The sequence below is a fragment of the Natrix helvetica genome, assembly GCF_964273705.1.
Source record: "Natrix helvetica genome assembly, chromosome: 16".
In the NCBI taxonomy this organism is placed as follows: Eukaryota; Metazoa; Chordata; class Lepidosauria; order Squamata; family Natricidae; genus Natrix; species Natrix helvetica.
In genome coordinates, this window is record NC_138563.1 from 6,820,785 (window position 1) to 6,832,894 (window position 12,110).

The 12,110-nt window shown below is 50.4% G+C and overlaps 1 protein-coding gene across 2 annotated transcripts in view; it reads left to right on the forward strand.

The window, feature by feature from the left end:
• The first annotated feature begins 1,347 nt into the window (after positions 1 to 1,347).
• LOC309400151 (signal-induced proliferation-associated protein 1-like) overlaps positions 1,348 to 12,110 on the forward strand; it is a 53,210-nt gene continuing 42,447 nt past the window's right edge. For both annotated transcript variants that reach the window (XM_081968509.1, XM_081968510.1), the window contains exon 1: positions 1,348 to 1,528. The gene's annotated coding sequence lies outside the window, so the exon portion shown is untranslated. The remainder of the gene's footprint in view (positions 1,529 to 12,110) is intronic.

Below are 12,110 nucleotides of genomic sequence, written 5' to 3' on the forward strand. Positions count from 1 at the left end.
TGATGCAACATCCACTAAGTTTCCCATTAAAGCGGGTGCAAGTTCACCCCCCTCAAAGGCACATTCAATGTTGCACAAAACAAGTGCTTCCCCCCCCCTTAAAGAAAAAAGCCAATCTGCAGGTAGTCCTGCACTTACGACCACCATTCAGGCTCACCGTTGCTAAGCGAGACAGTTAAGTGGGTTTTCCCCATTTTACGACCTTCCCTCGCCCCCCGTGGTTAAGTGAATGACTTACAGTTGTTTTAACTTAGTTAACAGGATTGTGAAGTCAAATCGGGCTTCCCCGTTGACTTCCGTTGCTAAGCGAGACGGTGGCTGAGTTGAGTTTTGCAACCCACCTTAATAATAGAGTTGGAAAGGGATCTTATAGGTCATCTAGTCCAACCCCCCCCTTACCCAACCAGGGGACCCTGCATCATTTCTGACAAATGGCAGTCCAATCTCTTCTTGAAAGCCTCCAGTTGCCGCAGTCGTTAAGAGAATCGCTCCCAGGGTTAAGTTAGTAGCATGGTTGTTAAGTAAACCTGACTTCCGGAAGACCCCAAAAGGGGATCACGGGACACTGCGACGGTCATAGCTACGAATCAAGTTTCCAAGCGTCTGAATTTTCAGCACGGGGAGGGGGGGAGGGGGGAGGACGCCGCAAGGTGTGAAACCATCCCAAGCCGCGTTTTGCAGTGCCGTTCTGGCAACTTTGGTCCCTGAACGAAACCGTTGTAAAGCGAGGACCACCTGTCCTCGGACCACCAAGAGAGGCAGATGGGAAACCTTCGTTCTGCTCTCCTGCAGGCCCACCAGGGAGGTCCCACCAGGCACTCTGCACATGTTCAGAAGGCCTTTGCCTTGCAGCTCTTCCTTCCTCCCCCCAATCAGAAAACCCAGATTTCCTCGCTCTGCCCTGCGCCGCCTCTCCGGAGGGGCACTGCGACCGTCATAGCTATGAATCAAGTTTCCAAGTGCCTGCATTTTGATCAAGGGACCGCACGGGGGCGCTGCGAACCAACAATCCGTAGGTACGAAACCATCCCAAGCCGCTTTTTGCGGGCGCCGTTCTGGCAACGTCGGTCCTTAAACGAAACCGTTGCAAACCGAGGACCCCAAAGAGAGTCGGGTGGGAAACCTTAGTCCTGCGGACCTGCGTTTTGCAGGGTTAGGGTTGCAAAAGGAGCGCTGGTGTGTGTGTGTGTGTGTGTGTGTCCGTCTGTCCCACCAGGCGCTCTGCACATGTTCAGAAGCCCTTTGCAGCTCTTCCTTCCCTCCACCCCCACCCGCCCATCAGGAAACCCAGATTTCCTCGCTTTTCACTGCGCCTCCTCCCTCCCTCCCTCCCGCTTCCTCCCCCCCCCCATCCTGGGTCTCCCCGCCCCCGATCGGAGGAGGAAGGAGAGGGCGGCGCCACCGCCTGGGCCGCAGGGAGCGGACGCCGAGAGTCCACGCGGGGCAAGAGAGAAGCAGAAGCGGCGGCGGCAGGAAGGAAGGCAGCGCCCCGCTCCAAAGAGCTAAAAGCGTGCCGGTCCGCAATAAGGTAAGCCTGAAAAGAAACCCAAGGCGCCTTTCCAAGCCCGGACACGCATCTTGTCTGCACGTTGCATCGGGGAAGGCGGAGGAGGGCAGAGGCGGCGCCCAGATTTCGAACCCGGACCGGAGATGGGGAGGGAGAAAGAAAAGAAAGACCGGGGACGTTATTTGCACCAAAAAAAAAATTGCTTTATTGTTTTTTGCAAAAAAAATTGCTTTTAGAATTTTTGCAAAAAAAATTAATTGCTTCATTCGGTTTTTGCAAAAAGAAAAAAACATATCCGGGAGAGCCCCCCCCCCGCCTCCCCATTCAGACGTCCGTCCGTGCAAGACGCGGGGAGGGCGGGCACGAGCACCGGGCGGGCGGGCGCGCGCCCCCTTGCCCCGCTTTCCCCACCGTATCGCGAAAAAAGAGAGAGGCTTCTTGCAACGTGACAGCCGCCGCCGCTGCTGCTGCTGCTGCTGCTCGGGACCGTCGGGCACGCGCATATGTACGGGCGCGCCCCCGCGAGGAAGCCGGGAGCCCGAGGATTGCACGCGCTCCCGGCTTTGGGCTTTCTTGCAGGCGCGCGCGCGCGCGCGCGGCCCCGGAGGGTTGCCCGCCGTCTTCTCCGCTGCTATTGTGTGCTCAAAAAGAGCAAAAAAAAAAAAAAACCCCGATTCCCCCCTGCTTGGCTCCTGCTACACCGGAGCATGTGCAGAGTGCAGAGTGCGCTTCCTTGCTTGGAAAGCCTTTGGCTTACCAAGGGATTGGTTTGGGGAAGAAATGGAGGTCACCCGGGTTTCTGGGATGGTAGGGGAAAGAAAGGACGGAAGGAAGGAAGGAAGGAGAGAAGGAAGAAAGGAGGGAAGGAAGGAAGAGAAGAAAGGAAGGAAGGGAGGGAGAGAAGGAAGGGAGGAAGGAAGAGAAGGGAGAGAAGGAGGGAGGGAGAGAAGGAAGGAAGGAGAGAAGGAAGGAAGAGAAGGAAGAAAGGGAAGGAAGGAAGAGAAGAAAAGAAGGAAGAAAGGGAAGAAGAGAAGGGAGAGAAGGAGGGAGGGAGAGAAGGAAGAAAGGGAAGGGAGGGAGAGAAGGAAGGAAGGGAGAGAAGGAAGGAGAGAAGGAGGGAAGGAAGGAAGGAGGGAGGGAGAGAAGGAAGGAAGGTGGGAGAAAGAAAGAAACGTGGGTTTCTCTTCCACTCATTGCCTGCATTTTTAAACACCGACCCTGCAAAGTTGGCTTCTCGGAGAGCCGTTCCCCCCCCCCAACCTGCGGTGTGTGTGTGTTGTGTGTCAGCCCCAAGATGCGATCCAGATGTTGAGCGAAGGCATCTTCTCTTTCCCCCCTGGGAAAGGGAGAGGTGGGTGGGTGGATGGAAGGAAGGAAGGAAGGAAGGGAAGACAGCCCGTCCTTGGCCTCTGGACACGGACTCCGATTCCCATCCGTGGGTCATCTGGCTGGAGATGCAAAGAACGGTTCAAAGCCAGCACATCTGCAGGGCATCTGGTTGGAGGAAGACGGGGAGCCCCTTTGGGAAACAATGGCTTTTTCTGCCAGAGGTGCCTGGAGGGGAAAAAAAACTACTTAGCGGGCGCCTGGCTGCAACGGGGAGGCTAGTGATGGAAACATCAGGATGGGTTGGGTCGTAAAACGTGCCCCCCCTCCCCTTGAAAGGGAGTGGAGGTCATTGTGACAGCTGGATTGTCCTGTGTGCAGTTTTGTGGTGCCCTGGTTGTCTATCCGGATGTGTGATTTGTGCCCTCGTTTATTTTTATTTTTTGCAAGCGTATATATACATCCCAGTAAGGGTATGGCTAGCTGATGAGAGCTAATTAGCTCGAAATAGATCTATACTAGTCTCCCTTTATTTATTTATCAGTACAAATACAACATAGATAGATAGATAGATAGATAGATAGATAGATAGATAGATAGATAGATAGATAGATAGATAGATGATAGATAGATAGATGATAGATAGATAGATGATAGATAGATAGATAGATGATAGATAGATAGATAGATGATAGATAGATAGATGATAGATAGATAGATAGATAGATAGATAGATAGATAGATAGATAGATGATAGATAGATAGATAGATAGATAGATAGATGATAGATAGATAGATAGATATTTGTGTTACAACCCCTGGTATGCCTAAGCTTCCAAATCCCAGTAAGGGTATGGCTAGCTGATGAGAGCTAATTAGCTCGAAATAGATCTATACTAGTCTCCCTTTATTTATTTATCAGTACAAATACAACATATTTTTTCAACCTTGGTTGCAATTGAAGAGAGGGGTGGACTTCAACTCCCAGAATTCCCCAGCCAGCATTGGCACACGATGACAGACGATGGGAGTTGGAGTACAGTATGGGGGGGGGAGGGCTTGTGGGTTGCCTGCCTCCGATGTGCAAAAGGACACTTTTGTGCTCAAATAAAGGACTGGCCCATGGGGGGAGAGGGGAGGAGTTGCTGGCTGGGGGATTCTGGGAATTGAAGTCCACTCATCTTCACACGAGCGAGGTTGAAAAATAGTTAATTTTGGCTGATTGTTGGAAGCATCTTCCCAATGAGGTGGCAACAGCAGAGCTAAATTAAGGCAGCCTGGCAGGAATTGGCTCTCAGCTCTTTTGCAACCTTGGGGGAAATCTAGATTTTTTTCCCCCCACAATCTTCCCCAGACCCCCAAAATCAAGCAAAATTTGGCTTCCTTTATCATAAAATGTATTCAACACTCCCTCCCCTTCAAAAGACAGCCTGCAAAAATTCAGAACAGCAAAAGCATCACCCCAAAATATCCCGAAATTCAAAAGACTCCAAAACTCTTTAAGCGGCGCTATTCAAATAACAATAACGTTGAGTTTATTTGCATTCCCAAACCCGTTTGGAAAAAAAAACAAGCATTCAAAAAAAACACCCCCAAAAAAGCAAACAACCCCCCCCAAACAATAAATAAGATTTTAGGGTCTAAAAAGCAAAGGTTCTAGTCCTTAAGGTTCTGAATGACAAGTCAGATTAAACACCGCAGCTAATTCACGCGAATGAGACGGTTGGGTCCAACCAGCATAATGTGGATATTAAAATTCAATACAGGTTTTAGATCCGGCTACTTCATATTTCCAGAAATGTTAAAATTCAAACTTGAGCTTCTCGGGTTACGTGGTTAGCTTCAAACTTAACAAATTGTGGTGTAGCATGTTGTGTAAACTCAGTCTTTTAGGTTCAAAGGAAGGTGCAGACCCAGATCATGGTTTAATCCAGGTTAGATTGTTAAATAAACCCAGCCACGCTGCTTCCTTCGCTCTTGCCTATCCTAAGAGTGCAGAACAACTTTTTGTCACTGAGATTTGAACCCAAGACTCTCTTGAATTCTTCCTTCTGGAAAATCTGCCTCTTTTGCAACTTGGTGTGGTTTTTAGATTTTCAACGCCGCCATTTGCATGGGGTGGAAAGCAGTTTTGAATTGCATCCACCCTCCATATGAGCTTCCCCTAACCTGGGTCTTGAACAGCAGCTCCCATCATCCCCAGCCAGGGTGACTCTTGACCTCAAAAGCCAGGGAACGGTGTGGGATTTGCAGCACAGCAAAAGTGCAATAAATGCACAGTTGACCACAATTGAGCCCAACAATTCTGTTGCTGAGTGAGATGGCCGTTAGGTCAATTTCGCCCCATTTTAGGACCTTTCTTGCCACCGTCGTTAAGTGAATTGCTGCCGTTGCTACGTTAGTAACCCGGTTGTTAAGTGAATCTGGCTTCCCACTGTGTCTGCTTGTCGGAAGGTCGCCAAAGGAGAATCACGTGACCCCGGGACACTGCAACCGTCATAAATACGAGTCAGTGGCCAAGCGTCTGAATTTTGATGACAGTCCGAAGTGTGACGGTCACTCAATGAACTGCTGTAAAATTGAGGACTATTTGTACCTTATAAACCCAGAAGAGAAGCTACCTAGAACTAAGGAGAAACTTCCTAACAGTGGGGACAATTAACCAGCGGAACTGCTTGCCACCAGTTAGATGCCACCAAGAATCTTTTGACCGTCTTTCCTGCTGCAGGGAGACCCCCCCCCCTCCCAACCTCTCATTTCCGATCCTGGCTAATCAAATGCTTGTTAGGCTTCCCGTGGAAAGGGGTTTAAACTTGATTTAACCTTCAAACATCGCCTTGGCTGCAGCATCGTGGTTAATGCGAAGGGTTGGTGAAGGCAGGCGCACATTAAGTCTTCAGATATTGAGGTCCTCCTTCTGTCCGGCTTTGGGCAGCAGGGCACGTGTTGAGAGACGATGGGAGTTGGAGTCCCTGCACAATATTTAGGGCCGCCCGCCTCCTGCGCGGAGGACAGGCGAAATCACAAAATGCGTGATGGGGGTTTTGGACCATGCAAAAAAGCAAGGAATTGCAAATTGATGGGAAAAGGATTATCTCCACCCACGGTTGCATTCACACAGCCGCTTAACCTGGTTATTGCATGGACTCGTTTCCCACATTTGCACAGTGGCTTGAAGAAGTGTAGGGCGTCCTCACCCTTCAGCCACCGTGGGGGATCAGAAATTTCCGTTGCTAAGCGGGCAGTTGGTAAGCGAGTCGCCGCCAAATGTTACGGTCCTTTTGGCCACATTTATCGAGCGTATCCACTGCAGTCGCGAAGGGAATCAGGCAGTCGTTAAGCAAACCCGACTTTCCTTGGGTTTGCTTTTCCGACGTAAGCGGCCGTCACGTAACCCGGGACGCTGCAATCGTTGTAAATCAACTCTGGTTGGTGAGGGTCTGAATTTTGATCAGGTGATTGTGGGGATGCTGTGTGGGTGGTCGTAAGTGTGAGGACTGGTCCTAAGCCACCTTTTTCAGGGCGGCTGTAACTTAGAACAGTTGCTAAACGAATGCCCATAAGTCTATTGGCACAGCATGACAATTTAACGTTGGTATTTCTAACCAAGCTTAGCCCGTTGAACGAATGCAAGGTGGGTTTTTTTTTTAACCTGGTTTAGTGTCTTGTGTGAATGTAACCCTGGAGAATGGGGGAACCCAGGCTCAACTGCCTCAGAAGCACCTTGCTTTAAAAAGAGGGAGTAGTAAGCAGGGGTTAGTAGACATTTCTCAAAAGATGAAATCGGGGAGATGCACCCAGGAAGGGAATTTGGATGGAAGGCCATCAAGAGTTCCCAAGTTGAAAAGATTTTCCCATGAGAAGCCAATGCAAACCATTTTTTTATATTGCTACTCTGAGAATAGGAACGTGGTGACTCAGTGGCTAAGATGCTGAAGCTTGTCGATCAGAAAGGTCGGCAATTCAGCGGTTCGAATCCCGAGCGCCGCGTAACGGAGTGAGCTCCCGTGGCTCGTCCCAGCTTCTGCCGACCTAGCCGTTCGAAAGCACGTTAAAAAATGCAAGTAGAAAAATAGGAACCACCTTTGGTGGGAAGGGAACAGCGTTCCGTGCGCCTTCGACGTTGAGTCCTGCCGGCCACACGACCCCGGAGACATCTTCGGACAGCGCTGGCTCTTCGGCTTTGAAACGGAGATGAGCAGCCTACCCTAGAGTTGGGACGACCGGCACAGATGTGCGAGGGGAACCTTTACCTTTATCTATTCTGAAAATGGTACAGGCACTAACCGCAGCCCAAATGGACGATGAGAACTAGCAGCTCTTGAAGGTTTTCAACCTCGTGGAAAATTGGTTGTTGTAAGCTCGCAATAAGGGAATTGCATGACCCCAGGACACTGCGGCCGTCCTAAGTATGAGTCAGCGGTTGCTACAAAGGTCGCAAATGTGAAAAATAGTCACAAGTCTTTTTTTTCAGTGCCGTTGTAACTTTGAAGGCTCACAAAAAGGATTGTTGTATGTCGAGGACTACCTAAACTTTGAGCCGAAAGTCAAAAGAGCAGAGGGAAAAAAATGGTTCTGCTTCCTTGCAGACTACAGGTAGTCCTCGACTTGCAACAGTTCCATTCAGTGACCATTCAAAGTTACAACGGCACTGAAAAAGGAGGCTTGCGACTGTTTTTCACCGCTACGACCGATGTAGCAGCATTTCCCACCGTCATGTGATCAAAATTCGCCCCTTTGGCAACTGACTCATGTTTAGGACGGTGACAGAGTCCTGGGATCCCCTTTTGTGACCTTTCCGACGAGCCAAGCCAAGAGGGAAGGCAGATTTGCTTAACAACCACGTGACTAACGTAACGTTCCGCAGTGATCCGCTTAACAACGGTGGCAAGCAAAGTCAAAGTCAGTTAGCAAATGTCTCACTTAGCCAAATGTCTATAGGGATTCTCAATCCTCCAGGTTCTGGTTGTCCCCAAAGTGCCTTTTCGGGAGCCAACTGGACTTTCTGCTTTTTTCTTTGAAGACATTTTGCTTTTCATCCAAGAAGCTTCTTCTGCTTCTTGGGGAAGGGAAGGATTTACACTCCTTGCAGACAGCTGGTCATTTGCATCCTTTTAGAGGGTTATTGAGGCACTTTGAGGTTTATCTGGGAAGGATTTATCCTCCTTGCAGACAGCTGGTCATTTGCATCCTTTTAGAGGGTCGTTGAGGCCACTTGGAGGCTTATCTTTGTCCTCAGGGATACCTGAGTGGTGCAAATAGTTCCTGCAATCTGCAATTTTCCTCTGGAAATCCATTCCTAATCCCACGAGCTGTTGAGGCCACTTGGAAGGATCCATTTATCTGTGTCCTCCAATAAATGGGTCCTTCCACACCCATTTGCACCACTCAGGAGACCCTGAGGACACAAATGAACCTCTCCAAGTAGCCTCAACGACGTTCTAAAAGGATGCAAATGACCAGCTGCCTGCAAGGAGAATCAATCCTGCCCTTCCCCTCCATCCAGTCAGAGCTGAAGAAGCTTCTTGGATGAGAAGCGAAACCTCTTCAAAGAAAAAAAACCAGAAAGTCCAGTTGCCTGTTGGGGGGGGGGGGAGCCCCGTTGCGTCTCACTCAGCCACAGAAATTGTCATCGTACATCGAGGACTGCCTTGTATAGTCCCGTTCCTCGCAGGGATGCCAGCGTTCTTTCAATGCCCACCCTGTCTGCCTTGCCAGCCGGCTGGAGTCTGACGCAGCCCGAATGGCACGCGTCCCCCTCCCCCCTTGACCTGCCCTTCCCGAGGGAGAAAGACCCCCATTCATCGCAGCTAGAAACCCAGCTGCTAAAGGAGTGGCTGAACTGGGACGCTCGCCTTTTGCCCTTTGGCATGGGGTCTTCGAAAAAGAGTGTTTGGGAGGGGGCTAGGTGAATGGGTGTTATCTCCCAAAGAGAGAGGGAGGGTCTCTTTTGCTCGGCCACGCATGTTGGACGTGCGACGTAGGTCCTACAACCCAGCTACTATCTGTTGTGGGTATTGTTGAGACGTGGTTGCAAATCCAATCGCTTTTTCCTGAGGATGTTACGTGGACGGCTTTTGTCTTGGGGTTGGGGGGGTAGGGGGAGAGTCAGCAAAGAGGAAGAAACACCATAGCTCAGGGACAGTGGGGGGGGGCAGGCAAGGGGGGGCAGGGAATTCGGACTTCCGCTTCGGTTGCATTTCCTCTGCAAAACAGGAAGCAGCCCTGTGCGTCAGCCATCCAGGCTTCATTTTCTCCCCTTACCCCAATTTTGGCCCGCGTGCAGAGTGTGGGGAGGGGGGGTGGTCCACCTAGGGGAGATCTGGGCAAATTGGGGGGTGCCGCGGATGGGAAGACAGCCCCCACCCACCTCAACCCCGTTCCCCTTGATAGGAAAATCACAGCGGTGCGATTGGCCCCGATATGTTATCTGCAGCCACCCCAAAATCACACAAAACCATTGTATCTAATGTGTGTGTGCCACCTTCCCCCTGGTCCACTGGTCAAGTCCCTTTTCTCATTTAATGGCCATGCTTCCCCTCCCAAGGTCTTTTTCTGTCTCCCCCCCCCCCCCCACCTATCACCAAATGACCACTCCTTCCATCCATCCATCCCTTAATCCTCTCTCCCACTTCCTTCTTTTGATCTCTTAATCCTTCTTCCATCTCTCCCTCCCTTCTTTCCATCCTTCCATCTCTCAATCCTTCTTCCCCTTCCCTCCCTTCTTTCCTTCAAACCCTCCTTCCACTCATCTATCTTTTAGTCCTTCCTTCCTCCCACCCTCTCCCTTCTTTTCCATCCTTCCTCCCTCCCTTCCTTTGATCTCTTAGTCCTTCCTCCCTTCTTTACTTCCTCCCTCCCTCCTTCCCATCCCTCCCTCCCTCCCTCCCTCAATCCTTCCTCCCTCTCTATCTTCTTTCCTTCAAACTCCTCTTCCTTCCTCCCTCCCTTTCTTCCTTCCTCCCTCCCTCCTTCTCTCCCTCCCTCCCTTCCTTTCCTCCCTTCCTTTCTGCCCTCCCTTACCTCCCTCCTTCCCTCAATCCTCCTTCCCTTTCCCTACCTTCTTTCCTTCAAACTCCCCTTCCTTCCTTCCTCTCTTCCTTTCCTCCCTTTCTTCCCTCCCTTTCCTTCATCCCTCTCTCAATCCTTCTTCCCTCCCCCTACCTTCTTTCCTTCAAATTCCCCTCCCTCCCTCCCTTCCTTTCTTCCTCCCTTCCTTTCTTCCCTCCCTTTCCTTTCTCCCTTCCTCAATCCTCCCTCCCTCTCCCTCCCTTCTTTCTTTCAAACCCCCCACTTCCTCCCTCCCTTCTTTCTTCTCTCCCTCCCTCCCTTCCTTTCCTCCCTCCCTGAAAAACCTCTGGACAGAGGGTGTCTTCATTTCCCTCTCCTGATGGGACAGTCACAAAGACCCCCCTCCCCAGAGGCGTGAACCAACCCTTCCCCCCTTCCTTTCCTCCTTTTGCAGGTTACACCTGAGCCCCACATTTCCGTAGCTAAGCGAGACCGTCGTTAAGTGAGTTTTGCCCCCATTTTACCACCTCTCTTGCCCCAGTGGTCAAGTGAAGGACCGCCGTTGTTCAGTTTTTAATGCAGCTGTTAAGCAGATCCAAGCCAGATTCGGCTGCTATCTGAATCCCCCCACCCCACCCCTCTCATGGCCCAGAAACACTTCTCTCCTTCGCTGGTGCGTCTTTGTCATTTTCACCAACGGTGGCATTGTGTACAAAGGAACTCACAAGTTCTAATCAAGGCCATTCAGAAATATTTTTGGAAGAGCGCCGGAGGGAGGGGGGAGAGATCTGCAACTTTGCAGGCCCCTGAGTAATGCATTTTTACAATTTTCTTTAAAAGACAAGATAAATATTCCACCCTTCGGAGAGTGGGGGGTTCCCCCCACCCCTGTTTTTGGGAGGGTGGGAGAGTGACAGTGGAAACCTTGCTTCTATTTTCCCACTGGCCCTCGACGTACGGCCACAAGGGAGCCCAAAATGTATGTTGCTAGGGGAGAAATTGGTTAAGCGAGCTTTGCCCCATTTTCACGATCTTTCTTGCCACGGTTGTTGAGTGAATCACTGCGGCTGTTACATTAGTAACACAGGTTGCTAAGTGAATCTGGCTTCTCCATTGACCTTGTCTTGTCAGGACGTCGCAAAAAGGGATACGTGACCTTGGGACGCAGCAATGGTCATAAGTATGAAGCAGGTAGAAATTGGGTTCACTTTGAAGCAGCATTTTTCAACCTTGGCCAATTTAAGATGGTTGGACTTCAACTCCCAGAATTCCCCAGCCAGCATGCTTTCTGATGGGTGGACTTCAACTCCCAGAATTCCCCAGCCAGCATGCTTTCTGATGGGTGGACTTCAACTCCCAGAATTCCCCAGCCAGCATCCTTTATGATGGGTGGACTTCAACTCCCAGAATTCCCCAGCCAGCATCCTTTATGATGGGTGGACTTCAACTCCCAAAATAGTAAATTTTGCCTTGGTTTTTTTAAATCGGATCCAACTGAGTAATTTTTCCCTTCTATTTTATTCCTTTTATTTGCAAAAGAACCAAAATAGCTCCCCTTATGGAAACCAGAGAAGGACAGCTTCATCCAGTCGGTTGTTCCTTGCACGCAACTTTGGGGAGGCGTACCTTCCCCCCGCCCTCCTTTCCTCTCTACTTTTTTTTTTTGAAAACCGACTTCCATTTCCTTGCGCTAATTTCTTATTTTCTGGGTCAGGGCAGAAAGCACCCCGTCTTCCTAAGTGCAATGCCCTCCGGCGTTGAGGTTCTTTGTGCTTGCATCACAAGGGTTCCCCCCCCTCCCTGATTGTTGCAGAAGTGTGTCTTTGCGCTTCCTCTGTGGAGGATGAGCGAGCAAGAGATTCTGCCCTGGGGCGGCTTGGTCAGAGGCCGCCTCGATGGGATCTCGCAGTTTTCCCAGACGCGCCTTCCTTTTTCTTCTCTTGCCTTCTGTCTGTCTGTGTCTCTCCACCCCCAGCCTCCCCATTCTTGACTCAACTCCCGCTAATTATGGGAAACCGTTAGAAGAGCGGTAGGAGGTGTTAATACCGCTTTACGGGGCCTTCGTAAGATCACACTTAGAAAAAAATTGCCTCCAATTTTGTGCGCTGCGGTATGAAACAAAAGAAGTCGAGACTCCGGAAAATGTGTTCTTAAGTGAGTTGAGTTAGCTGAAGAACTGCCGGCAAGAACGGTCATAAAGCGAAGCAGAACTCGCTTAACAAATGTCTCCCTTAGCAACAGAAGTTCTGGGCTTAATTGTGGTCGT